The sequence below is a fragment of the Quercus lobata genome, chromosome 5 (genome assembly GCF_001633185.2).
Source record: "Quercus lobata isolate SW786 chromosome 5, ValleyOak3.0 Primary Assembly, whole genome shotgun sequence".
In the NCBI taxonomy this organism is placed as follows: domain Eukaryota; kingdom Viridiplantae; phylum Streptophyta; class Magnoliopsida; order Fagales; family Fagaceae; genus Quercus; species Quercus lobata.
This window is the reverse complement of record NC_044908.1, coordinates 75668293-75695889: the sequence shown is the minus strand read 5'-3', so window position 1 is coordinate 75695889 and position 27597 is coordinate 75668293. Positions and strand designations below refer to the sequence as shown.

The window sequence follows — 27597 nt, the reverse complement described above, 5'->3', positions numbered from 1 at the left end:
ATTTTATAGAAATTTAGGGTACAATATTAAGTTCACCATCTTGCAAAACCAATGGCAATCTTGTACAATTGTAAGCGTTCATTTTGGTACAATAGTAGAAAAACTTAGCTCATTTATAGAGATTTCATCCATCGGCATGAATTTAGCCACAAAAAATGCAGGGTGTTTTGGTTCAGGAAGGGCTATTGATTCACTTCTCAACATAACTACCACAGTCGACATGGTGGGTCTGTCTTGTGGATTTTCCTCAACACACAAAAGTCCGATATGTACGCACTTTACAATTTCTGATGTCGAACCTGATTCCATCAAGAAGTTGTCCATGAACTCTAGCACTTTATCTTCATTCCATAGTCTCCATGCCTATGAATTTTGATTGCAAATGGAGTTATATTTCATATATGCTATCCCATTTCCATTTTTTGTCTAATTCTAATTCAATCTGACAAAAGTTAACATACATATGCAAGGAGTGTCTGCGAATGTTCAGTGAGATAGAAGCCACTACTCCTTTTTCCACTAATAATCTCAAGCAAAATTACACCAAAGCTGAAGACATCTGACTTAACAGAGAATACTCCTTCCATTGCATATTCTGGAGCCATGTACCCACTTTTTGGATACCAACATCATTATTATTATTTAAAAAACCAAGAAGAAGAGAAATAAAAGAAGGAGTGGCTTACTATGTTCCTGCAATTCTTTTGGTGTTAGCTATATTTTGGTTTTCAGAAAAGATCCTCGCCATTCCAAAATCCGATATTTTGGCAACCACGTTATGGTCCAACAACACATTGCTAGGCTTCAAGTCTCTGTGAATGATTTTAAGCCTAGAGTCCTCATGAAGATATAGAAGTCCTCTAGCAATCCCATTAATTATGTCATAGTAAGTCTTCCAATCGAGTTGCAACCTCCTTTTTTAATCTAAAATTCAATATAAATGTTAAGTTATGAAATAGTGTATAAATATGAATTGTAGGAGTCTGCAAGAAATCCAAAATACTATCAGACTTTAAAAAATAGAATGTAGGAAGAAACAAACCAAAAATAAAATTATCAAGGCTTTTGTTGTGCATAAACTCGTATACAAGCAACTTTTCCTCTCCCTCTATGCCACATCCCAATAGCCTCACAAGATTTTTGTGCTGAAGTTTTGCTATAAGTATGACCTCATTTTTGAACTCCTCTAAGCCTTGCAATGACTTCATTGAGAACCTTTTAACTGCCACTTCCTTCCCTTCAGGTAGCACACCCTGAGTGAAAATAACCTCCAATCAGACAAAATTCAGGACCTAGTTGTTAATTGGTATGCATGGATTGTATTAGATTACCATTAATTAGAAGCCTTAGGCCTGCATGAAAAAAATATTATAAGCACACTTTGATTCATATGTTTGGGACAACTTATTTGCATTGTCTTTATCAAAATATATAGCTTTTGGTGACTTTTATGTTAAATGTGTGATAAAATCTATAAAAGCTAGCTTATTTTTAATAGGCTAAAATTTAAATTATTTGCAAAAAAATTGAAACAAAAAGCAAAAAGTAGAAAACAATAAGCTAATGCCAAACACTTTCGGAACCTCTTTTTCTACTCAGTTTGGAGTTTAACATGACAAAGAATCCTTCGGAATCGCAAACAACATAACAAAGAATCCTAGCCGACTTAGCATGACAAAGAATCTTTTTAGTGTTTTCAACGGCTGTTTAGTGTTTTCAACGGTTTTCTATGTAGTATGGTTTTCCATTCTCTATGTCAACATATTTTTATTACTTATTTTATATATATATATATATATATATATATATATATATATATAATCTTAGATGCAAAAACCTTGGAGAATACCGGTGGTATGAAGATGTGTTCACCACCCGTGTCATGCATAGAAGCGATTGTAACTCTCCATTTTGGAAGGAGAAGTTTATCAATGGCTTACCCACACTGTTTGGACAGAAGGTTAAAGAAACTCTTGCTAGCTCTTTAGGTATCATAGATTATGATAACCTGACCTACCACCGGCTTAGCTTACCCCCATTTGTGGTATCAGAGCCATTTGTGCTCGATCGTAAGTGTTTGTAAGTTACTGTAAATTTTGATTTTAAATCAAGTTGGCCGGTACAACCGCCATAGTTATCCATTACTTTGTGTATTACTTTGAAGTATGTTATCTCTAACAAACATTATTTTGTTTTACATCTATTTTCTGATAGCACTTCCACTCCCATATGTTGCATTTTTCATCTACTACTTCATCTTAGCCAGTTTATACTGTTCTTTCTTTTTGTGGTAGGCTGAGCCTCCCGTTCATTCAAACTGTTTATTATCTTGTGATTATCTGTTTAAGCTAATCCTTTGCTTCCCAGTTATCTTCTTTTTCCATTCTTTGCTTCTTCCCCACAATTTGTTGCAGATGAGTATTTTCTCCAGTATTGTGTCAAGCAGTTGCCCAGTAAACCTAGGGATAAGTCCGGTTTTGTGTTAAGTTCTGCTAATCAGTAAGTCTAAGTACCGAAGGTTGAGAAGGAAGCCCGAGTCAATCTGTAATGCCCGTTGAGCCGTTAGCCAGGAAAGCGTTAGGCGTTAGGGTCGGAAACGATAGGGAAAGTACACTCATACTAAGGGAACAGTGTCAGAAGTAGCAGAAGGCACGAAAGGCACCTTAGTCGTAAGTCAGGTAACAAAGATACAGTAGGAGTTCATACACACCCTGTTTCAGATCTAAGGTTAGATCAAGAAATTGGAAGATAAAGGTAGTCTAGGTTGTAATTGATTTCTTAGGCTTATAATCCAGAATGATAAATAGGATGTTTAGAAGGAGTGCCTCTTCCACTTCAATTAGATCTAGCAGTACAAACCCACCTGAGATTCCACAAGAAGATGGAACAATCAACTCAGAGTCGTACCAGCTTTCAGATCTAGATCAGAAGTTAGGAGATTGGAACATACCTAAAGTTCCCACAACCCAGATCTATAAGTCTTCGTCATGGTCCTTGAAAAAGTCTTTCAGAACAGACTACCATGTTAGGACTATAGAACAAGTCTACAGCATTAACAAGGAATATGAAACCTGTTATTTGCTATCCCCTGCAGCCATAAAAGCGCATAGGGAATCTGGTCACAAATACCTCCACATAGGACTTGTCCAAATCGGAGTTAAACCATTGATCAGAGAAGGTTTGAACAACTCGGTCCTTATGGCCCTCAGAGATACCCGTCTTATCAGATTCAAAGACAGTCTCCTAGGCACCATAGAATCCAGTTTGAGTAACGGTCCAATTCATTTCGACTGTTTTCCAAACCTCACAGTTGCACTTGACGACCTTCATATCTTGAAGGTCCTCACCCTCAACATCAGAACCCATGGAATCTTTGTATTACATGGCACCAAACAGCTTGCTCTTATATACCGAGTGTATTATAAGTGCATGAGGACAAACATGTCCATCCAAGCTTTCGATAAGAGAAAGGCAGGTGAAACCACTCTTATCCAAACATCAGATGTTAGATCCACCGTTCAGGTACCAAGAACCCTGAATTGGTCTGATATAACATTCCCGGCACAGTGGTCTTTAGAGAATGAAAATTATCCTCTACAGATCCAGAATCCTGTTAGGAACCCAGATCCAGATTATGTCCAGCAGTTAGCCGATGGGTCGGTTAGACTAAGCTTTGACCAGTCTAGGTTCAGGTCACCCTTAGAGTATGATGAACCCTTGCCCAGATCCTCATTCGATCTGCACCAGGACACATACCAGGAACCAAGGTTTAGATCCGTAGATCTAAGACAACCCTTTAGGCAGCCAACTATCCTCTTGAAAGATAGACCTGCATCCCAGAGTAGTTCGTCTAGAACACGAGCTCCTACATCTAGAAGAGACTTAGGTCCACAGTTTCAAGGCGTCAAAGACCACTCTCAGGTTAGTACCCCTTGTTACACAGCCAAACAAGACTCAGTTGCTGATCAAGAAGAAGACAGCAACAGTCAGGACAGTCTTAAACCCCCCTCACCATCAGGATCTGATTTCAAAAATCCTATTCAGCAAGAATCTGAATATGACCATCAGCTCCTCGTGTTGACAAAAGAGTTCATTCCTGATATGGACTACCTCGAAAAGGATTTTAATTCCGAAAAGAACCGGATTAAAAGAGAAACCTATCGAGCAAACCATACCAGAGAACAAAAGGTTGAAGTTTTGGAGAAATGGAAGTTGTTCATGAAAGAGGTAAAAGCAGATTATCCTTTCTTTGAATACTTTGAGAAACATTTCAAATGGCATAAGAAGAGTTGTGTCAAATCCAAACTTCCACAAAAAACCATTCCACCACCAAAGGCTAGACATTCAGCGCGGAAAGCAGAGAAACCAGTCTCTCCTTCACCAGAAGTTAATGTCCTAAAAAGCCACATATCTTCTAGTAGTTCTAGTGAACCCTCCTCTGATGAAAAGGAGAAAGAACCACTAGACGACCAGATTGGTGATTCATCCGAGCCTCCTCCAAGGATATGGAAATCCAAATACAGAGGAAACCCAGCCTTTAAGGACTTCCACAGGGAAAGGATTGTTTCCAGAGAATACAGACGCCAAAAGCTTTTAGCTAGAGGCCTCTATAAGGATCATGCAAAAACTATCTTGAACCTCAAACCTAAAGCAAAAGGAAAATGCTTTAAATGTGGAAAGAAGGGACATTTCAAGAAAGAATGTCCAGGCAAATCCCCAACCCATTCCTTAATATCTGAAGATATTTCCAAAGCCCTAGAACTAGATCACCCAGAAAGTGAGCCTTCCAATAGTTCTATTAGGCGTGAAATCTGCCAGATTTACCAAGATTCATCCTCTCCTAGAGTTCCAGATAACACCTCTAGTAGCCCAGATGAAGCCATCTCATGTACAAACAGTTGTTGCAGGAACAACACTGTTGAAGTTCTTTCTAAACAAGAAGAACTGCTCCTAGATCTCATAGAACAGATCAAGGACCCAGAAGAGAAATCCCAAAGACTTAGTGATTTCCACAGAACCCTAGCCAAAGAAACTAGTACATCCAAACCTAGGATTCAGGAACCTATAGTTGACTTGGAAAAAATCTACAATAGATTTGCCAAATCCAAGAAAGGGATAACCATCCAAGATCTCCAAAAAGAGATTAAGGATACCAAGTCTGAGGCTAGAACCCTTAGGCAAGAATTAATCATCCTTAAGGTTGATCATGGTCTTATGGATCAAAGAATCAAAAACCTTGAGTATACTTCCCATCAAGGCAATGAGGACAGACTCTCATTACAGAACCCTTCTGATGATGAAGTTGATGAAACAGTTAACCCTACTGCAGATATGGAAATAAGATCATCTAATAGATCGTTCTTACAAACCATCAGTCGGATTAACTCTCAGAAATGGCATTCCAAAGTCAGGATTGTCATTAACAAAGATTTTGAATTTGAGGTAGTTGCCTTAATAGACTCAGGCGCTGATCTCAACTGCATTCAAGAAGGAATCATTCCCTCTAAATACTTCCGGAAAACCAGAGAAAGGTTAACTTCCGCAAGCGGTGGGAAAATGCAGATTAAATTCAAAATCCCAAATGTACATGTTTGCCAAAACAATACGTGTTTCAAAACCACCTTTGTTCTTGTCAAAAATATGACAGATAGGGTCATCTTAGGAAACCCGTTCATGTGTCTGTTATATCCTTTCACTACGGATAGTGAAGGAATCACTACCCATCCTTTTGGCCAGCCAGTCAGGTTTAAGTTTCTTAGGAGTCCTGAACCTAAAGACATCAATAGTCTCCAAGAGGTTACCATCTCCAAGACCCTTAACCTTATCAAAGCCAAAACTCAACACCTTAAGTACCTCGGTCATGAACTAAGTTACAAAAGGACTGATGAGCAATTATCCTGCAAGAGTTACCAATCAGACATCAGAAAGTTTGAAGAGGAACTCAAGCACGAAGTATGCTCTGATCTTCCCACAGCCTTTTGGCATAGGAAAAGGCACAAAGTTGCACTACCTTATGTCAAAGATTTCCATGAAAAAAACATCCCTACCAAAGCCAGACCTATCCAAATGAGTCAAGAACTTATGGATACTTGTAAGGCAGAAATAGAGGATCTTCTTAAAAAGGGAATCATCAGAAACTCTAGGTCACCATGGTCTTGTCCAGCCTTTTATGTCCAGAAAAACGCTGAGATAGAAAGAGGTGTCCCTAGACTTGTCATTAATTACAAGCCCCTTAACAAAGTCTTAGAATGGATTAGGTACCCTATTCCCAACAAAAGAGACTTAGTTAACAGGCTTAGTAAAGCAGTGGTCTTCAGTAAGTTTGACATGAAGAGTGGTTTTTGGCAGATACAAATCAGTGAGTCTGATAGGTACAAGACAGCCTTCACCACACCCTTTGGTCATTACGAATGGAATGTAATGCCCTTTGGTCTTAAAAATGCACCTTCTGAATTCCAGAATATCATGAATGAGATTTTCAATCCATTCTCCAGTCATACCATTGTGTACATCGATGATGTACTAATCTTCTCTGAATCCCTAGACAAACATTGGAAGCATCTCAGAACATTCTTCCAAACCATCAAGAAAAATGGTCTTGTTGTCTCGGCCCCGAAGATTAAACTTTTCCAGACCAGTGTTAGGTTCTTAGGTTTTGATATCAGACATGGAGTCATCAAACCCATAGATAGAGCCATCCAGTTTGCTGAGAAGTTTCCAGATGAGATCCTTGAAAAGACCCAACTCCAAAGGTTCTTAGGATCCCTCAATTACATTTCTGATTTCTATCAAAACCTTAGGCAACAATGCAAGCCTCTTTTTGACAGACTCAGAACCAATCCCCCCCCTTGGACACCTAATCATACATTGGTTGTTCAACAGGTCAAGAAATATGTCAAGACACTCCCTTGCCTTGGTATCCCCTATGAAAATTCCTTCAAGGTAGTTCAGACAGATGCCTCTAACATTGGTTATGGTGGCATTCTCCTTCAGCGTGTTAGTCCCACTTCCCCAGAACAGATTGTCTGTTTCCATTCAGGAATTTGGACTCCCACTCAACTGAATTATAGTACTATTAAAAAAGAGATTTTATCTATAGTACTATGCATTTCAAAATTTCAAAGTGATCTTTTAAATCAAAAGTTTTTAGTAAGAATTGATTGTAAATCTGCAAAACATGTTTTAGAAAAAGATGTTCAAAACATTGCATCAAAACAGATTTTTGCACGTTGGCAAGCCATTCTTTCAGTTTTCGATTTTGACATTGAATTCATTGCAGGAACTCAAAACAGTATACCTGATTTCCTAACCCGTGAATTTTTGCAGAATCCAGAACAAAATGTCCGGGAAGAAACCCGTACAACCCCAACCTCCTAAATTGCCTAAACAGCATAACACTAGGAGTACCAGTCAGGCACAGAACCCTGGCCCATTAGTACCCTTTTCCAATGTCCAAAAAAACTTACCTGTGTCACCATCCGTTGTTGCCAATCGTTATCTGGTTTCCACAATTCCGAAACCTAACTACCATAGGCCCCAAAGACAACACAGTTACAGTTCTGCTTTAGCCACATTACCTCCCAAAGTTGTATCCTCTCCATATATGGTAGACGAACCCTTTGGCCCGATTGTGCCTAAGACACCTTCTTATACTCTCCCTCCCAGAACAGGTAGAGCCTCTTACCTCAAGAAACCTTTTGTCCAGCACATCTCTTATGTTGAGCCACACTTAGCCCACATAACGGATCCCTTGGCATTAGCTATGGAAGTACTGCCGCATGAATGGCATTTCCTTCCCAAAAGCCCAGAAAAAAGCATCAAATTCTATAAAGGCATTCTCACACAAGAAAAGTCTGCCCGAATAGAAGACATCAGAGACAGGAGCAATCCCTCAGTTGTCCTGTACCATAAGTTTGTAATACAGAGTTTTGTAAGCAGCAAAGATTGGGGACACCCCTCCACTCTCAGAAAACTTACAGTACTCAAGGGCTCCGAACCCCTGTACAACTATTACGACTATATGGACGCATTTGAAAAGGTACTGTTCTTTCAAAACGAGACCTATGATCATTCATGGTTCATCCAGTTTGAAAAGAATTTTAAAGGTCAAATCCCTTCGTGGTTCCTCAAATGGTGGGAAATGTTTGGTTCAACTCCACAAAACTTCCCAGAACCCTTACAGGACGCACTAAGGTATTTCAGTACCAGATTCCAGACTGATAAGCATTCTTCCCAGTTTCCGGCCATCTTGCACATGACAATTCAGTACAAGATCCACTGGATAAGTATGTGGAATTATGCAATCAACCAAAACCTACTCGATAGGGAATTCTTTACAAAATGGTGGGATAAGTTCAGACCAACTGATACCATCAACAAAATGTACAAAGACTTTCCCCTTCCAGTACAGAAGACTATAGCTCATTGCACAAGATCCCAATCAAGTCTAGACTCCGTCCAAATATCCGGAAAATCTAGCAAAGAATTAAAAGATCTTGCCCAACAGCTACTCCTCCAGTCAGCCCAGTTAGAGTCAGCAGAACAGAAGTCTCCTGCCTCTTCTGAAGCCTCCTGCAATCGTGTCACATTTGACCCATTTCAGGATGATCAAGATCCTTATGATGGTTACAACTTGGACAGCGAGTAATGCCATCTCCAGAATAGCCCCCAGACGCTCCAGAACAGCTTCTGATGCCCAGCTCAAGAACCACCTTTGCAAATGCATGTACTATTCAGAACAGTACCCGCACTGCAGAGTTGACCGACAGAGCACTATTCACTGCACAGTCCAGAACACTATGCAGAGTTACTATTTGCAAAAGCAAGGGGACAAGATACTGTTCATAAACAGTGACCAGTTCACTCAACAGTACCCCAGCAGAATCATTGAAGTTACTGTTGCTTTCGGCTGAAAAGATATTCACCTGAAGTAAAAGCAAATTACCTTCCGTGATTTCCTCCTCCTCCTGAATGCTTCCAAGGCTCTCTCCTTCTATATAAGGCATCCTTGGCCTCAGTCTTCAGCAGGCTAAATTACTAGACCTCACTTCTCTCTTCCTCCAGAGCTCCTTACTTAGTACTCAGAAATACTTTGTAACCTAAATGGCTCTCTTCTTCCCCTTAGTTTACACTTGTACCAGAACTACATTTGTAACCTATTTATGCTTCCGCCCCCAGTGCCCTCTGAACGGCACCTCTTTGTTGTAGCTTACCCCCATTTGTGGTATCAGAGCCATTTGTGCTCGATCGTAAGTGTTTGTAAGTTACTGTAAATTTTGATTTTAAATCAAGTTGGCCGGTACAACCGCCATAGTTATCCATTACTTTGTGTATTACTTTGAAGTATGTTATCTCTAACAAACATTATTTTGTTTTACATCTATTTTCTGATAGCACTTCCACTCCCATATGTTGCATTTTTCATCTACTACTTCATCTTAGCCAGTTTATACTGTTCTTTCTTTTTGTGGTAGGCTGAGCCTCCTGTTCATTCAAACTGTTTATTATCTTGTGATTATCTGTTTAAGCTAATCCTTTGCTTCCCAGTTATCTTCTTTTTCCATTCTTTGCTTCTTCCCCACAATTTGTTGCAGATGAGTATTTTCTCCAGTATTGTGTCAAGCAGTTGCCCAGTAAACCTAGGGATAAGTCCGGTTTTGTGTTAAGTTCTGCTAATCAGTAAGTCTAAGTACCGAAGGTTGAGAAGGAAGCCCGAGTCAATCTGTAATGCCCGTTGAGCCGTTAGCCAGGAAAGCGTTAGGCGTTAGGGTCGGAAACGATAGGGAAAGTACACTCATACTAAGGGAACAGTGTCAGAAGTAGCAGAAGGCACGAAAGGCACCTTAGTCGTAAGTCAGGTAACAAAGATACAGTAGGAGTTCATACACACCCTGTTTCAGATCTAAGGTTAGATCAAGAAATTGGAAGATAAAGGTAGTCTAGGTTGTAATTGATTTCTTAGGCTTATAATCCAGAATGATAAATAGGATGTTTAGAAGGAGTGCCTCTTCCACTTCAATTAGATCTAGCAGTACAAACCCACCTGAGATTCCACAAGAAGATGGAACAATCAACTCAGAGTCGTACCAGCTTTCAGATCTAGATCAGAAGTTAGGAGATTGGAACATACCTAAAGTTCCCACAACCCAGATCTATAAGTCTTCGTCATGGTCCTTGAAAAAGTCTTTCAGAACAGACTACCATGTTAGGACTATAGAACAAGTCTACAGCATTAACAAGGAATATGAAACCTGTTATTTGCTATCCCCTGCAGCCATAAAAGCGCATAGGGAATCTGGTCACAAATACCTCCACATAGGACTTGTCCAAATCGGAGTTAAACCATTGATCAGAGAAGGTTTGAACAACTCGGTCCTTATGGCCCTCAGAGATACCCGTCTTATCAGATTCAAAGACAGTCTCCTAGGCACCATAGAATCCAGTTTGAGTAACGGTCCAATTCATTTCGACTGTTTTCCAAACCTCACAGTTGCACTTGACGACCTTCATATCTTGAAGGTCCTCACCCTCAACATCAGAACCCATGGAATCTTTGTATTACATGGCACCAAACAGCTTGCTCTTATATACCGAGTGTATTATAAGTGCATGAGGACAAACATGTCCATCCAAGCTTTCGATAAGAGAAAGGCAGGTGAAACCACTCTTATCCAAACATCAGATGTTAGATCCACCGTTCAGGTACCAAGAACCCTGAATTGGTCTGATATAACATTCCCGGCACAGTGGTCTTTAGAGAATGAAAATTATCCTCTACAGATCCAGAATCCTGTTAGGAACCCAGATCCAGATTATGTCCAGCAGTTAGCCGATGGGTCGGTTAGACTAAGCTTTGACCAGTCTAGGTTCAGGTCACCCTTAGAGTATGATGAACCCTTGCCCAGATCCTCATTCGATCTGCACCAGGACACATACCAGGAACCAAGGTCTAGATCCGTAGATCTAAGACAACCCTTTAGGCAGCCAACTATCCTCTTGAAAGATAGACCTGCATCCCAGAGTAGTTCGTCTAGAACACGAGCTCCTACATCTAGAAGAGACTTAGGTCCACAGTTTCAAGGCGTCAAAGACCACTCTCAGGTTAGTACCCCTTGTTACACAGCCAAACAAGACTCAGTTGCTGATCAAGAAGAAGACAGCAACAGTCAGGACAGTCTTAAACCCCCCTCACCATCAGGATCTGATTTCAAAAATCCTATTCAGCAAGAATTTGAATATGACCATCAGCTCCTCGTGTTGACAAAAGAGTTCATTCCTGATATGGACTACCTCGAAAAGGATTTTAATTCCGAAAAGAACCGGATTAAAAGAGAAACCTATCGAGCAAACCATACCAGAGAACAAAAGGTTGAAGTTTTGGAGAAATGGAAGTTGTTCATGAAAGAGGTAAAAGCAGATTATCCTTTCTTTGAATACTTTGAGAAACATTTCAAATGGCATAAGAAGAGTTGTGTCAAATCCAAACTTCCACAAAAAACCATTCCACCACCAAAGGCTAGACATTCAGCGCGGAAAGCAGAGAAACCAGTCTCTCCTTCACCAGAAGTTAATGTCCTAAAAAGCCACATATCTTCTAGTAGTTCTAGTGAACCCTCCTCTGATGAAAAGGAGAAAGAACCACTAGACGACCAGATTGGTGATTCATCCGAGCCTCCTCCAAGGATATGGAAATCCAAATACAGAGGAAACCCAGCCTTTAAGGACTTCCACAGGGAAAGGATTGTTTCCAGAGAATACAGACGCCAAAAGCTTTTAGCTAGAGGCCTCTATAAGGATCATGCAAAAACTATCCTGAACCTCAAACCTAAAGCAAAAGGAAAATGCTTTAAATGTGGAAAGAAGGGACATTTCAAGAAAGAATGTCCAGGCAAATCCCCAACCCATTCCTTAATATCTGAAGATATTTCCAAAGCCCTAGAACTAGATCACCCAGAAAGTGAGCCTTCCAATAGTTCTATTAGGCGTGAAATCTGCCAGATTTACCAAGATTCATCCTCTCCTAGAGTTCCAGATAACACCTCTAGTAGCCCAGATGAAGCCATCTCATGTACAAACAGTTGTTGCAGGAACAACACTGTTGAAGTTCTTTCTAAACAAGAAGAACTGCTCCTAGATCTCATAGAACAGATCAAGGACCCAGAAGAGAAATCCCAAAGACTTAGTGATTTCCACAGAACCCTAGCCAAAGAAACTAGTACATCCAAACCTAGGATTCAGGAACCTATAGTTGACTTGGAAAAAATCTACAATAGATTTGCCAAATCCAAGAAAGGGATAACCATCCAAGATCTCCAAAAAGAGATTAAGGATACCAAGTCTGAGGCTAGAACCCTTAGGCAAGAATTAATCATCCTTAAGGTTGATCATGGTCTTATGGATCAAAGAATCAAAAACCTTGAGTATACTTCCCATCAAGGCAATGAGGACAGACTCTCATTACAGAACCCTTCTGATGATGAAGTTGATGAAACAGTTAACCCTACTGCAGATATGGAAATAAGATCATCTAATAGATCGTTCTTACAAACCATCAGTCGGATTAACTCTCAGAAATGGCATTCCAAAGTCAGGATTGTCATTAACAAAGATTTTGAATTTGAGGTAGTTGCCTTAATAGACTCAGGCGCTGATCTCAACTGCATTCAAGAAGGAATCATTCCCTCTAAATACTTCCGGAAAACCAGAGAAAGGTTAACTTCCGCAAGCGGTGGGAAAATGCAGATTAAATTCAAAATCCCAAATGTACATGTTTGCCAAAACAATACGTGTTTCAAAACCACCTTTGTTCTTGTCAAAAATATGACAGATAGGGTCATCTTAGGAAACCCGTTCATGTGTCTGTTATATCCTTTCACTACGGATAGTGAAGGAATCACTACCCATCCTTTTGGCCAGCCAGTCAGGTTTAAGTTTCTTAGGAGTCCTGAACCTAAAGACATCAATAGTCTCCAAGAGGTTACCATCTCCAAGACCCTTAACCTTATCAAAGCCAAAACTCAACACCTTAAGTACCTCGGTCATGAACTAAGTTACAAAAGGACTGATGAGCAATTATCCTGCAAGAGTTACCAATCAGACATCAGAAAGTTTGAAGAGGAACTCAAGCACGAAGTATGCTCTGATCTTCCCACAGCCTTTTGGCATAGGAAAAGGCACGAAGTTGCACTACCTTATGTCAAAGATTTCCATGAAAAGAACATCCCTACCAAAGCCAGACCTATCCAAATGAGTCAAGAACTTATGGATACTTGTAAGGCAAAAATAGAGGATCTTCTTAAAAAGGGAATCATCAGAAACTCTAGGTCACCATGGTCTTGTCCAGCCTTTTATGTCCAGAAAAACGCTGAGATAGAAAGAGGTGTCCCTAGACTTGTCATTAATTACAAGCCCCTTAACAAATGGGGGTAAGCTACAACAAAGAGGTGCCGTTCAGAGGGCACTGGGGGCGGAAGCATAAATAGGTTACAAATGTAGTTCTGGTACAAGTGTAAACTAAGGGGAAGAAGAGAGCCATTTAGGTTACAAAGTATTTCTGAGTACTAAGTAAGGAGCTCTGGAGGAAGAGAGAAGTGAGGTCTAGTAATTTAGCCTGCTGAAGACTGAGGCCAAGGATGCCTTATATAGAAGGAGAGAGCCTTGGAAGCATTCAGGAGGAGGAGGAAATCACGGAAGGTAATTTGCTTTTACTTCAGGTGAATATCTTTTCAGCCGAAAGCAACAGTAACTTCAATGATTCTGCTGGGGTACTGTTGAGTGAACTGGTCACTGTTTATGAACAGTATCTTGTCCCCTTGCTTTTGCAAATAGTAACTCTGCATAGTGTTCTGGACTGTGCAGTAAATAGTGCTCTGTCGGTCAGCCTTGCAGTGCGGGTACTGTTCTGAATAGTATCCGGATTTGCAAAGGTGGTTCTTGAGCTAATCTGGGGGTCCTGGAGCTGTTCTGGAGCTTCCTGGAGATTCCTTAATCAGTATCATAGCCAGAGGGATACCCTTCGTATGGATCAAATTCAGGGGGATCATCGTCATAGCCATGCTCATGGTATTTGTCAAACAGATTACAAAGCCCACAATAAAGGAGAGGTTCGTAGTCTGCTTTCCGGGTCATGAGTTGATCAGGAAAAGTATAATCAAGCCTTTGAGTGGTGAAGGCTTCTGAGTATGGTCTGGTGGTGAATACTGTAATTCTTCCTGTATGACCAACAAAATAGTAATTTTCCCATAATACTCCAGTGACGTCTCGGAGTTCATTGTTGAAGTAGTTATTCCAACATTCTGCGAGGGCCAAAGGATCAGCGTAGGAAAGGTAGGAATCACCATCATACCAAGGACCATTGTGAGTGTACCCGTTGATGAGTACAAGGTGGTGAGCAGGTTGAACAGTCATCCAATTGTTACCGTCCCATTGTGGGAGAGTACTCCAGCATCTGATGGATACAAAAGGACTTTTGATCTTTGCTACGACCTGTTGGACTATCAAAGGGAATTGGCTGATTTGACTATGGCTCGTTAGCTTAATGAGTCTAAGGAAACCATATTCAAAAATTCTTGAAAGCCAGCTTGGGTTTCTGTCTTCATCGTCTGCCCCGTCTTCATAGTTGACTATTAGACCAGGAAAAGGATGTTGTTTTTCATAAACCCTGTGACTGCTTCCAAAGTACTGGTTCCAGGTGTCTCGGATAGAGGCAGTTTCAATGGCATCTGCGTCTTCACCTAAAACCGGGAAATGAGTGGTGACCATAATTTGAAAATGCGTGAACCATTGGTCGCATGATTCAGACATAGCCTTGCTTCGGAATATACGTGTTTGTATATCAGAAGGCAAGTTAGCGACGGTACTTCTAAGCTGGTTTTGGGTCTTAAGACTTAACCTAGCGTAGTCTGTACCCATGATAGTCGTTTTATCCATGGAATGGATATCCTCTTTGCCAAAGAGTTGACTAGTGAGTCTTGCATTTCCTGCCTCAAGTTCTACTAGGTGTAATTCTAGTGCCTTAAGGGTTCTTTGGAAAAGGCTGTAGTGATTTTGGGTAAATGCTCTCTGAAGGTTATCAAGGATGAATTTAGTGGAAGGAGGGAGATCTTTATACACTCCATTGCTAAATTGCAAAGCCTTGTTTTTAACTTCTTGAAGAGTGATAGCCATATGACCACTGGAATATGTAACCGCAGAGGGGTACATAGGTTGAAGGGATGTTGCTTTTCTGGGTTTATGGCCAGAAGAAGCGCCTTCATGCATTTGAGGAAATCCCTGAACAGGTGACTTTCCGTCTTTCTTTGAATTTGAAGAAGACATACCTGTATTAACAAAATGGTTGTTTTCAAAAACATTTTTGTTAAAATCATGAGATGTCATGGAACAAATTCTTTTGTATGCAATGTGATGAGATGATAATTTATGAGATTGAAGAAGACTCAAAGAATTATCAAATATGATGGATGGTGCAATTTGATCAAGGTTCTGGGCTTGATTTGGACCATATGAAGATGTTTTGGCAATGGTGAGGTTAAGATTTTTGGAAACAGAAACTTGTTGGAGACTCTCAATCTCTTTGGGTTCTGGATTCCTAAGAAACTTAAACTTTACTGGTTGGCCAAAAGGATGGGTAGTGATTCCTTCACTATCCGTGATGAAAGGATATAACAAACACATGAATGGGTTTCCTAAGATGACCCTATCTGTTATATTTTTGACAAGAACAAAGGTGGTTCTAAAGCACACATTGTCTTGGCAAACCTGTGCATCTGGAATTTTGAATTCAATCTGCATATTTCCACCACTTGCAGAAGTTAACCTTTCTTTGGTTTTCTGGAAGTATTTAGGGGGGATAATACCTTCTTGAATGCAGTTGAGATCAGCACCCGAATCTATTAGGGCAACAACCTCAAATTCAAAATCTTTGCTTATGACAATCCTGACTTTGGAATGCCATTTCTGGAAGTTAATACTACTGATGGTTGACAAGAACGTTCCAGGTTCCATTTCTGCAGTAGGGTTAACTGTTTCATCTACTTCGTTATCAGAAGGGTTCTGTAATGAGATTCTTTCCTCATTGCCTTGCTGTGAAGTAAACTCCAGATTTTTGACTCTAAGGTCCATGAGACCATGATCAACCCTAAGGATGGTTAATTCCTGCTTAAGGTTTCTCATCTCAATTTTGTTATCCTTAATCTCTTTCTGGAGATCTTGGATGGTTACCTCTTTCTTTGATTTGGTAAACCTGCTGTAGATTTTTTCCAAATCAACTTTGGGTTCCTGAAACCTAGGTTTGGATGTACTGGTTTCCTTGACTAGGGTTTTGTGGAACTCACTAAGTCTTTGAGCTTTTTCTTCAGGATCCTTGATCTGTTCTATGAGATCGAGGAGTAGCTCTTCTTGCTTAGTCAGGACATGGACAGTTTTGTATCTACAACAACTATCCTGGCAAGCTAGGATTTCATCTGAGTCACTAGAGGAACTAGAGGATACTCTAGAGGTTTCAGAGGATGTTCTAAACAACTGATGTTTCTCTTGGTCACTAGACTCACTGCTTAGGTGATCGAGTTCTAAGAGTTTGAAGATTTCTTGCCTGTTGGTTTGGTCACTAATGAGGGTATTGATAAGGGTTTTGGCCTTAGCTTTACAATCTCTTTGGAAATGACCTTTGTTTCCACACTGATAGCATGTTCCTGATGCTTTAGGTCCAAATTTACCTGTGGATTTGGATCTACCTTTCTTATAGAAATCATTAGTTTTGAACTTCTGCTTTCTATAATGTTTGGAGGTAGGTTTCTTCCTATGGGGTTTCTCAGAGGGTTCTTCGCCTCTGTGTTTGGATTTCCTTTTGGAAATGATGGAAGGTAAGCCATACTGGGTACAGAAATTCCCTATTTCGTACTTGGCTTTGCTCTTACTGGCTTGGCTCTGGATTTTGAGATCCCTGCACATCTTCATCCCTTCATTTCGGATTGTGCTAGAGATGTCTCCATAGGTCAGGTTATCATAATCTATGATACCTAAAGAGCTAGCAAGAGTTTCTTTAACCTTCTGTCCAAACAGTGTGGGTAAGCCATTGATAAACTTCTCCTTCCAAAATGGAGAGTTACAATCGCTTCTATGCATGACACGGGTGGTGAACACATCTTCATACCACCGGTATTCTCCAAGGTTTTTGCATCTAAGATTACTCAACTGATCGTAAATCCTAGATGTGACATTGCTGGGTTTTCCTATGAAGTGTTTCATGATCGTATAGATCAAGGTATTGACTCCATCGGGAATCCCTCTGCCTATGCGTTCGTCAAAGATAGGGTTCTCATCCTCATCTTTTTGAACAGCATGCTTAATGTCTTCCTTAGAAGTGGTTGTCATACAGTGGTTCCACCAATTCAACAACTTTCCAGTAAATCCTAAAACAATGAGCTCTACAACCTCGGTGTTTGGAATACCATCATTTAGATAGTTGTTGGCTACCATGGTTATATGCTGGATTTTGTTTTGGATTTCTTGTTCGGATAAACCATCTATGTTCCATTCATAGAGTTTACCACTGGACACTGTGAATTGCATGGTCCTTTCCTCAAATTGGAGGTCAGGGGGTGTTGGTCTGGGATACCAATTCTTGGTAAGGCTGGTTGGCGTTACTTTGGGTTGGTAAAGCTTATTTACCTGTAAACCTCGAAATTGGTCTTCTATTTGTTCTATCTCATTTTCAGTTTCTGAGGAGGTTCTGCTAGAACTGCTAGAAGCTGTATGTGCATGTAGGGTGTTTGCCTGGGGTTCAAGCCTAGGGTCCCTACCGGTTGTGGTGTGGTCTGGTGAAGGGGAGACTGGTTCCTTTTTCACGAGATCATCAAGCTTTTGAGCCATTTCCTTTAGGGCTGTTTGCTCCTTTGGTTTGAGGCTAGCTTGTCTGGTTGTGGGAAGCTTGACTAAAGGATTTTCTAGAGGTTGGACTGGTTTAGAAAGGTTTCCTGGTTGGAGGAGAACTTTGTTTTCAATCCTATCTTCTATCCTATCAAGCTGTTGTCCTATGACTCCTAAACACTGGTTGGTATAGTTGTTTTGCTCTATTACCTTCCTGACAACCTTTTCTTCTGGGGTTGGACACTTGAAGGGTGAAGCAATAACATCTGTACTACGGTGGTTAAGGAGTATGGCTTCTTGGGGAGGATGGCTAGACCTAACAATTTCTGGTTTGCTAGAGCTTGGAGCATCCTTCTTGGGGAGTAACTTCCAGTTGGTTTTGGATATGACACAGTTCTTTTTATGCCAATTGAAATGTTTCTCAAAGTATTCAAAGAAAGGATAATCTGCTTTTACCTCTTTCATGAACAACTTCCATTTCTCCAAAACTTCAACCTTTTGTTCTCTGGTATGGTTTGCTCGATAGGTTTCTCTTTTAATCCGGTTCTTTTCGGAATTAAAATCCTTTTCGAGGTAGTCCATATCAGGAATGAACTCTTTTGTCAACACGAGGAGCTGATGGTCATATTCAGATTCTTGCTGAATAGGATTTTTGAAATCAGATCCTGATGGTGAGGGAGGTTTAAGACTGTCCTGACTGTTGCTGTCTTCTTCTTGATCAGCAACTGAGTCTTGTTTGGCTGTGTAACAAGGGGTACTAACCTGAGAGTGGTCTTTGACGCCTTGAAACTGTGGACCTAAGTCTCTTCTAGATGTAGGAGCTCGTGTTCTAGACGAACTACTCTGGGATGCAGGTCTATCTTTCAAGAGGATAGTTGGCTGCCTAAAGGGTTGTCTTAGATCTACGGATCTAGACCTTGGTTCCTGGTATGTGTCCTGGTGCAGATCGAATGAGGATCTGGGCAAGGGTTCATCATACTCTAAGGGTGACCTGAACCTAGACTGGTCAAAGCTTAGTCTAACCGACCCATCGGCTAACTGCTGGACATAATCTGGATCTGGGTTCCTAACAGGATTCTGGATCTGTAGAGGATAATTTTCATTCTCTAAAGACCACTGTGCCGGGAATGTTATATCAGACCAATTCAGGGTTCTTGGTACCTGAACGGTGGATCTAACATCTGATGTTTGGATAAGAGTGGTTTCACCTGCCTTTCTCTTATCGAAAGCTTGGATGGACATGTTTGTCCTCATGCACTTATAATACACTCGGTATATAAGAGCAAGCTGTTTGGTGCCATGTAATACAAAGATTCCATGGGTTCTGATGTTGAGGGTGAGGACCTTCAAGATATGAGGGTCGTCAAGTGCAACTGTGAGGTTTGGAAAACAGTCGAAATGAATTGGACCGTTACTCAAACTGGATTCTATGGTGCCTAGGAGACTGTCTTTGAATCTGATAAGACGGGTATCTCTGAGGGCCATAAGGACCGAGTTGTTCAAACCTTCTCTGATCAATGGTTTAACTCCGACTTGGACAAGTCCTATGTGGAGGTATTTGTGACCAGATTCCCTATGCGCTTTTATGGCTGCAGGGGATAGCAAATAACAGGTTTCATATTCCTTGTTAATGCTGTAGACTTGTTCTATAGTCCTAACATGGTAGTCTGTTCTGAAAGACTTTTTCAAGGACCATGACGAAGACTTATAGATCTGGGTTGTGGGAACTTTAGGTATGTTCCAATCTCCTAACTTCTGATCTAGATCTGAAAGCTGGTACGACTCTGAGTTGATTGTTCCATCTTCTTGTGGAATCTCAGGTGGGTTTGTACTGCTAGATCTAATTGAAGTGGAAGAGGCACTCCTTCTAAACATCCTATTTATCATTCTGGATTATAAGCCTAAGAAATCAATTACAACCTAGACTACCTTTATCTTCCAATTTCTTGATCTAACCTTAGATCTGAAACAGGGTGTGTATGAACTCCTACTGTATCTTTGTTACCTGACTTACGACTAAGGTGCCTTTCGTGCCTTCTGCTACTTCTGACACTGTTCCCTTAGTATGAGTGTACTTTCCCTATCGTTTCCGACCCTAACGCCTAACGCTTTCCTGGCTAACGGCTCAACGGGCATTACAGATTGACTCGGGCTTCCTTCTCAACCTTCGGTACTTAGACTTACTGATTAGCAGAACTTAACACAAAACCGGACTTATCCCTAGGTTTACTGGGCAACTGCTTGACACAATACTGGAGAAAATACTCATCTGCAACAAATTGTGGGGAAGAAGCAAAGAATGGAAAAAGAAGATAACTGGGAAGCAAAGGATTAGCTTAAACAGATAATCACAAGATAATAAACAGTTTGAATGAACGGGAGGCTCAGCCTAAGGATGGTTAATTCTCATCTCAATGCAACAAAAGAGATTAAGGATAACAAAATACCATGAGCATGGCTATGACGATGATCCCCCTGAATTTGATCCATACGAAGGGTATCCCTCTGGCTATGATACTGATTAAGGAATCTCCAGGAAGCTCCAGAACAGCTCCAGGACCCCCAGATTAGCTCAAGAACCACCTTTGCAAATCCGGATACTATTCAGAACAGTACCCGCACTGCAAGGCTGACCGACAGAGCACTATTTACTGCACAGTCCAGAACACTATGCAGAGTTACTATTTGCAAAAGCAAGGGGACAAGATACTGTTCATAAACAGTGACCAGTTCACTCAACAGTACCCCAGCAGAATCATTGAAGTTACTGTTGCTTTCGGCTGAAAAGATATTCACCTGAAGTAAAAGCAAATTACCTTCCGTGATTTCCTCCTCCTCCTGAATGCTTCCAAGGCTCTCTCCTTCTATATAAGGCATCCTTGGCCTCAGTCTTCAGCAGGCTAAATTACTAGACCTCACTTCTCTCTTCCTCCAGAGCTCCTTACTTAGTACTCAGAAATACTTTGTAACCTAAATGGCTCTCTTCTTCCCCTTAGTTTACACTTGTACCAGAACTACATTTGTAACCTATTTATGCTTCCGCCCCCAGTGCCCTCTGAACGGCACCTCTTTGTTGTAGCTTACCCCCATATATATATATATATATATATATATATATATATTTGGATGATATGTTGAGTATATTGTGAAAAATATATATATATATATATATATGTATACTACTGTGTTATATCTGTATTATTTTCAATATTGTGTGATTAATTGTTTCAATTAAGTATTTCTAAATTGTTGATCGCCAAGGGGTTTAGACTTTCGAGTAAATTTTGACGATGTGTCCAATGCTTAGATTGGCTGTAGAATAGCCCCTTCGCAGAATTTATAAAATCCCAACTTTGAAAGCTTTTCAAATTCTAAATTTTTTTTCATATTTATATGCTGTAAATTTGCTATGTTTGCTAATTTTGAGTACTAAAAAACGCAAGAAATGAATTTTGATTCTACGTACCTTGTAAACTTTACCAAATCCACCTTCACCAATCTTGTTGTCATCTGAGAATTTATTTGTTGCAACTTCAATTGTCCCAAAATCAAATTGCAAGGATTCTACAGTTGTTATTTCACTTGCAGCTAAAGATCCAAAAATAAATAAACGTAAGAAATTACACTACAAAGAGCATTGTTGGCAGACATGACAGAGGTGAGTGTTTATACATATTCAATATAATCTTTATACAAGGAAAAGAGTTTTGTTAATGGATATTCTTAGAATATTTGTTAATAGATCATTTTTAAAAAGTTTTAAAATCACTTTTATTTAAAAAAAAAAAAAGTTAGTTTATATAAAAGCTCTTTAAAATGTTAGTTTTTTTTTTTTTTTTCATAATTTTTTTATATAAAAAAAAGTTCATTAGCCAATTTTCTTAAGATATTTATTAACTTTTCACATTCTAATTTATATAACTTTTAACACTCCCTCACGTGCGGCTTGAAATACATCGTTAATGAAAGGATTCAACTTGCATACCATGATAATTGAGGAGGCCATCAGATTTTTGAGTATTCTCTTCTTTTATATCATTGGACTTCATTCTTGCTCTCCTCCTTCGGAAACAGTAAAGCAGAATGACTAGCAGCACAGAGGCAGCAATTGTAACAGCAATTACGATAGCTATTACCTTTGAGCTTTTGCCTTTCCCTGCAAAAACAATATCATGTTTTATTGAGAATAGTTATAAGAAGTGCTTAAAGCACTATTATACCATAGGACCATATTGGCTTCGCTAGTATACTTGACTTTTTAGAGCATTCTCGTCTAGCTGGTCAAACTACCTACTAAGAATATGATTAAACACCCACAAAAACTGTTGGGTGCCGATACCCACAAGTCCAGCCCACACTCTTTGTCAAAGTTCCTTAGATGAGTTTGTGAGAGATGTTTATCCAGAAGTAAATGAAGTCAGCTTTTATGTGCGAAAGTGTCAAGCCATATTTCTGAAGGATGTATCTATCGTCTTGTGCGTATCGTACAAGTTAGAGAAGAAAAGTAGAAAGCTGAAGAATAAATAAATGACGCCATCGAGAAATCCCAGAGTTAACAAATGGAAAGGTTTTACCCGCCTGCATAACAAATGAGGTGAGGATGGAGGTTAACATTTTTCCCTGCACCTGTCCGTTTATATTTAAATAATTAAAAAAATATTTTTTCAAGTTTTTTATAAGACAATAAATAAATGTTTTTAGCCTTCTAACTATAAATTTATGATATTTTTTTATCATATTATTGAATTTATACTTTTATGTTTTAATATTTATGTTGTTTATATTTTTTAATTGTTGTATTGCTATGTTTGAATTGTTTTTATACTTCTTATAACTTGAATTGTTGTATTGTTATGCTTGAAAAGGTTTTGTAATGTTAGAATTTATTTTTTAAAATGTTTTATGAATTTTAATTTAATGCATTCAAATAAATTTTTAATTAATTTTTATGAGTTTTGAATTTTTGTGAGTGTTGTATTTGATGTAAATTTTGAAAAATTCATTGTTGAATTACATTTTATTATAATATCTTCTATGTTTGAGAAATTTTTAAGTGATTGGAGACCAATAACGATCTCATCTATAAAATGTTTGAAATTAATGTTTTTGTATTTTAAAATTATACATAAAAGATTAGTTTATATATTGAATAGTAAATAATATCTTATTAACACAAAATTTGATGTGATTCTTAACGACATTTGAAACATATAGTCTAACTATAGAATTTTCAAAATACAAAATTAATAAAAAGCTTAGATGATATAACAATAAATGTTTCATTAATAAATACCTTTAGGACATTAATAGGTTTACATTATGAGAAAACATACGGTCAGGAGGTGGCGTAAAAGTGTTGATTTACGCCACCAATCAGTGTTTGCCATGTCACACATTTAAAGAAAAACCAATACATCCTATCACACACAATTTTAACTTACTCCACACACGTATTAGAGAGCAAAGCTAGAGAAATAGCACCAACGCCTAACCCATTCCACCTCCTACTCTCATCTGACCACCGGAGCTCCACCCCGCCGCGGCGTCGTTCTAGAGCTGGCGCCACCGCACCGAAGTTCAAGGTTTGTTCTGCTCCTTTTTTATTCAATCAAATATTCATTCTTTAACACTATCATCTCTCCCTCACAGACCCAACACAACCAACCCAGCCACAAAACAACCCAGCCACCATCAATGAAGCCTACTGATCAAAACCACAGAAGATCAACACCACTGATCAAACAATCCCAAAACCCAAACAAGCCACACAAAATTCCCAAAACCCACTGATCAAACAAAGAATAAAAAAGGATCAAAGAGCAATTCGAATTCAGATCCGAAGCTTGAGAAATGCCGTGTAAGCATACTTACCACTCTGATTGTATACTCCCTCGGCTTTTAATTTGGAATTCTTGCCCAGTTTGTCGCCACAAGCTTCCCACTGTTACCGAAACCATAGCGGCAGCGCTGGTGGAGTCTACAACTGCGGCGGCGGTGGTTCAGAATGGGTTTGAGAATATTGGGTTGACGATTTGGAGGCTTTCCAGAAGTGGGTTTGCGGTGGGGAGTTTTCTGGGCCGAGAGGGAGAATTGGGGAGCGAGAGCTTCCGATGGTGTATACAGAAATGGATGGTGGGTTTAACAATGGCGCTGCGGTGAGGCGGGTTGCGTGGTCAATGAGAACAGGAGGTGGAATGGGTTAGGCGTTGGTGCTGTTTCTCCAGTTTTGCTCTCTGATATGTGTGTGCGGAGTAAGTTAAATTGTGTGAATTAGAGTGTATTGGTTTTTCTTTAAATGTGTGACGTGGCAAACACTGATTGGTGGCGTAAATCAACACTTTTACGCCACCTCTTGACCGTATGTTTTTTCTTACATTATGCTGACAGTGTAAATCTTACATTGTACACTAAATAAAAGTATACCCTTACAAAAAGCATAATGTACACTACATATTGTACACTGTATATTGGACACAATTGTTTAGTCTATAATTATACGATTTATATTTTTAATACAATAAAAATTAAGAATTTGCCTCATGAACTAAATAAAAAATAAAAATAAAAATAAATTTAAAATCCTTTCAAATAAACATCTTCTTGATAGGATATGTTAGAATTTGTTTTTTAAAATGTTTTATGAATTTTAATTTAATGCATTCAAATAAATTTTTAATTAATTTTTATGAGTTTTAAATTTTTGTGAGTTTAGTATTTGATGTACATTTTGAAAAATTCATTGTTGAATTACATTTTATTATAATATCCTCTATGTTTGAGAAATTTTTAAGTGATTGGAGACCAATAACGATCTCATCTATAAAATGTTTGAAATTAATGTTTTTGTATTTTAAAATTATACATAAAAGATTAGTTTATATATTGAATAGTAAATAATACCTTATTAACACAAAATTTGATGTGATTCTTAACGACATTTGTAACATATAGTCTAACTATAGAATTTTCAAAATACAAAATTAATAAAAAGTTCAGATGATATAACAATAAATGTTTCATTAATAAATACCTTTAGGACATTAATAGGTTTACATTATACTAACGGTGTAAATCTTACATTGTACACTAATTACATTGTACACTAAATAAAAGTATACCCTTGCAAAAAGTGTAATGTACACTACATATTGTACACTGTATATTGGACACAATTGTTTAGTCTATAATTATACGATTTATATTTTTAATACAATAAAAATTAAGAATTTGCCTCATGAACTAAATAAAAAATAAAAATAAAAAAATTTTAAAGTCCTTTCAAATAAACATCTTCTTGATAGGATATGTTAGAATTTGTTTTTTAAAATGTTTTATGAATTTTAATTTAATGCATTCAAATAAATTTTTAATTAATTTTTATGAGTTTTAAATTTTTGTGAGTGTAGTATTTGATGTACATTTTGAAAAATTCATTGTTGAATTACATTTTATTATAATATCCTCTATGTTTGAGAAATTTTTAAGTGATTGGAGACCAATAACGATCTCATCTATAAAATGTTTGAAATTAATGTTTTTGTATTTTAAAATTATACATAAAAGATTAGTTTATATATTGAATAGTAAATAATATCTTATTAACACAAAATTTGATGTGATTCTTAACGACATTTGTAACATATAGTCTAACTATAGAATTTTCAAAATACAAAATTAATAAAAAGTTTAGATGATATAACAATAAATGTTTCATTAATAAATAATAAATGTTTCATTAATAAATACCTTTAGGACATTAATAGGTTTACATTATACTAACGGTGTAAATCTTACATTGTACACTAATTACATTGTACACTAAATAAAAGTATACCCTTGCAAAAAGCGTAATGTACACTACATATTGTACACTGTATATTGGACACAATTGTTTAGTCTATAATTGTAAGATTTATATTTTTAATACAATAAAAATTAAGAATTTGCCTCATGAACTAAATAAAAAATTAAATAAATAAATAAATCCTTTCAAATAAACATCTTCTTGATAGGATATGTACCTTTTGGTCCAGGTCCTGGTGCGGCAGAAGCTTGTACATGGTAAAACGCGAAAACTTCATATCTAATGTTACAACCAGGAGACAGAACTCGACCCCCTCTCTTTCCACCGTAAGATGTGGACAAGTTTGTTATTGCTTCGCGAAGACACCTATTGCAAGCAAAGCTGGATAGGTCAGGGACGCACTGTACAAGGCTGTATAGCGTTTGCATTTCCGTAAATTTGGTTTCTTTGGTACCAAACTTTTTAGCACCAGACAAAGCATTTGCGGCCACTGGCACCAAGTCACTCAATGATTTTTCCACTAGCTGAAGGAAGCGATCTCGCTCTGTTATATCCAACAAGTTCCACAGAATCATTCTGGGCTCGTCCTCCATGACTGAGAAGAATGATCGATTTGAGTAGCGTAACATGCATTCATCATACCATACCACGGCCACTTTTTCTTCTGGGCAGTACTGCTGAACAATCTCTTTGGTTGCTGTTGACACGCACTCTTGGCACTCATTGGTGGCGAGGTCACCGCGGCAGAGGAAGAGGCCGTAAACTGTGTTCTCTGGGGTTTGAGTTTGACCCACGGTGGTGTTGTAGAAACCGGTTTCACGAGTGGAATTTGCGTTAAGGAAAGAGAGGAGGTTGTTGAGGTTAGACTGGTAGGTGCTGTTGGGGAAGAAAGTGGTTTGGTTTGAACAGAAATGGTAGCGGTATTCGGCTGCTTCACCGCTAATGCTTAGGGAGATGAGTATGGAAAGGAGCACTAGGTACATGGAGACACTGAAAGAAGGGATGCCCATATTTATATGATCAGTGTTGTGCTCAGCCTGCTCAAACTCAGAAGTCTCAGGAGTCGGGAACATGGAAAAGGTTTTTGTTGTGCATGTGGCTTGTATTTGTATTGCCAAAGTCGGTTTGGCTTCATCCTAGTGGCAGTAGAAAACCAATGGTTTTGGTTGCATAGTAATATAGGAATGCAAGTCCTAGTTGATTAAGACTCGTAGCCGGCCTATCATATATATATATATATATATATATATATATATTAGATGTGTGCTATGGCTTTGTGAATTGAATTGAATAGACAACAGAGGAAAGCTACAAGACTAGTGCAAATACAATAGGGTGCTTTGTGAGTGTTTATGTGTTATTATTGTAATATCCTTACGTTTATTTTTCTTCTCTCTTCTTTAATTATGCATAAGTGAGTTTATTTTTACAACAATTTTGTTTATACAAAGATCGAATGAAAAAAAAGCCAAGTTACTCACTCTTGCTCCACGACTTAACTTGTCACATGAACAAGTTGTAACAAAAATTGTAACTATAACTATAGTTCTAGCATTTTTATTTTTAAATTATGACCAAAATTGTGATTATAGTTGTAACTCTAGAATTTTTATTTTTCAAGTGATACAGTAATGGAAAATTAAATTCTGTCAATACCACAACATCTTTTTTCACAATTTCTAATTCGTGAATAATAAACTAGAAAATGTTAGCAAGAACCTTATGGTAGCATTCACATCGGCAATTTTTGTATTATTCTATTTTACCATTTTAAAAGTTACTTTATCAATTATACTATACTATTTTACAACACACCGAACATCCCAAATTTTATTTTCCTACTCAACTCATTAAAATAATATATACTACCCAATAAAATAATATAATCCAATTTCTCTCTCAATAAAATAATATATACTACCCAATAA

At 38.4% G+C, this 27597-nt stretch overlaps 1 pseudogene; it reads right to left on the bottom strand.

The window, feature by feature from the left end:
- Positions 1–78: 78 nt before the first annotated feature.
- On the bottom strand, positions 79–26737 carry LOC115991145 (annotated as a pseudogene).
- Positions 26738–27597: the final 860 nt, after the last annotated feature.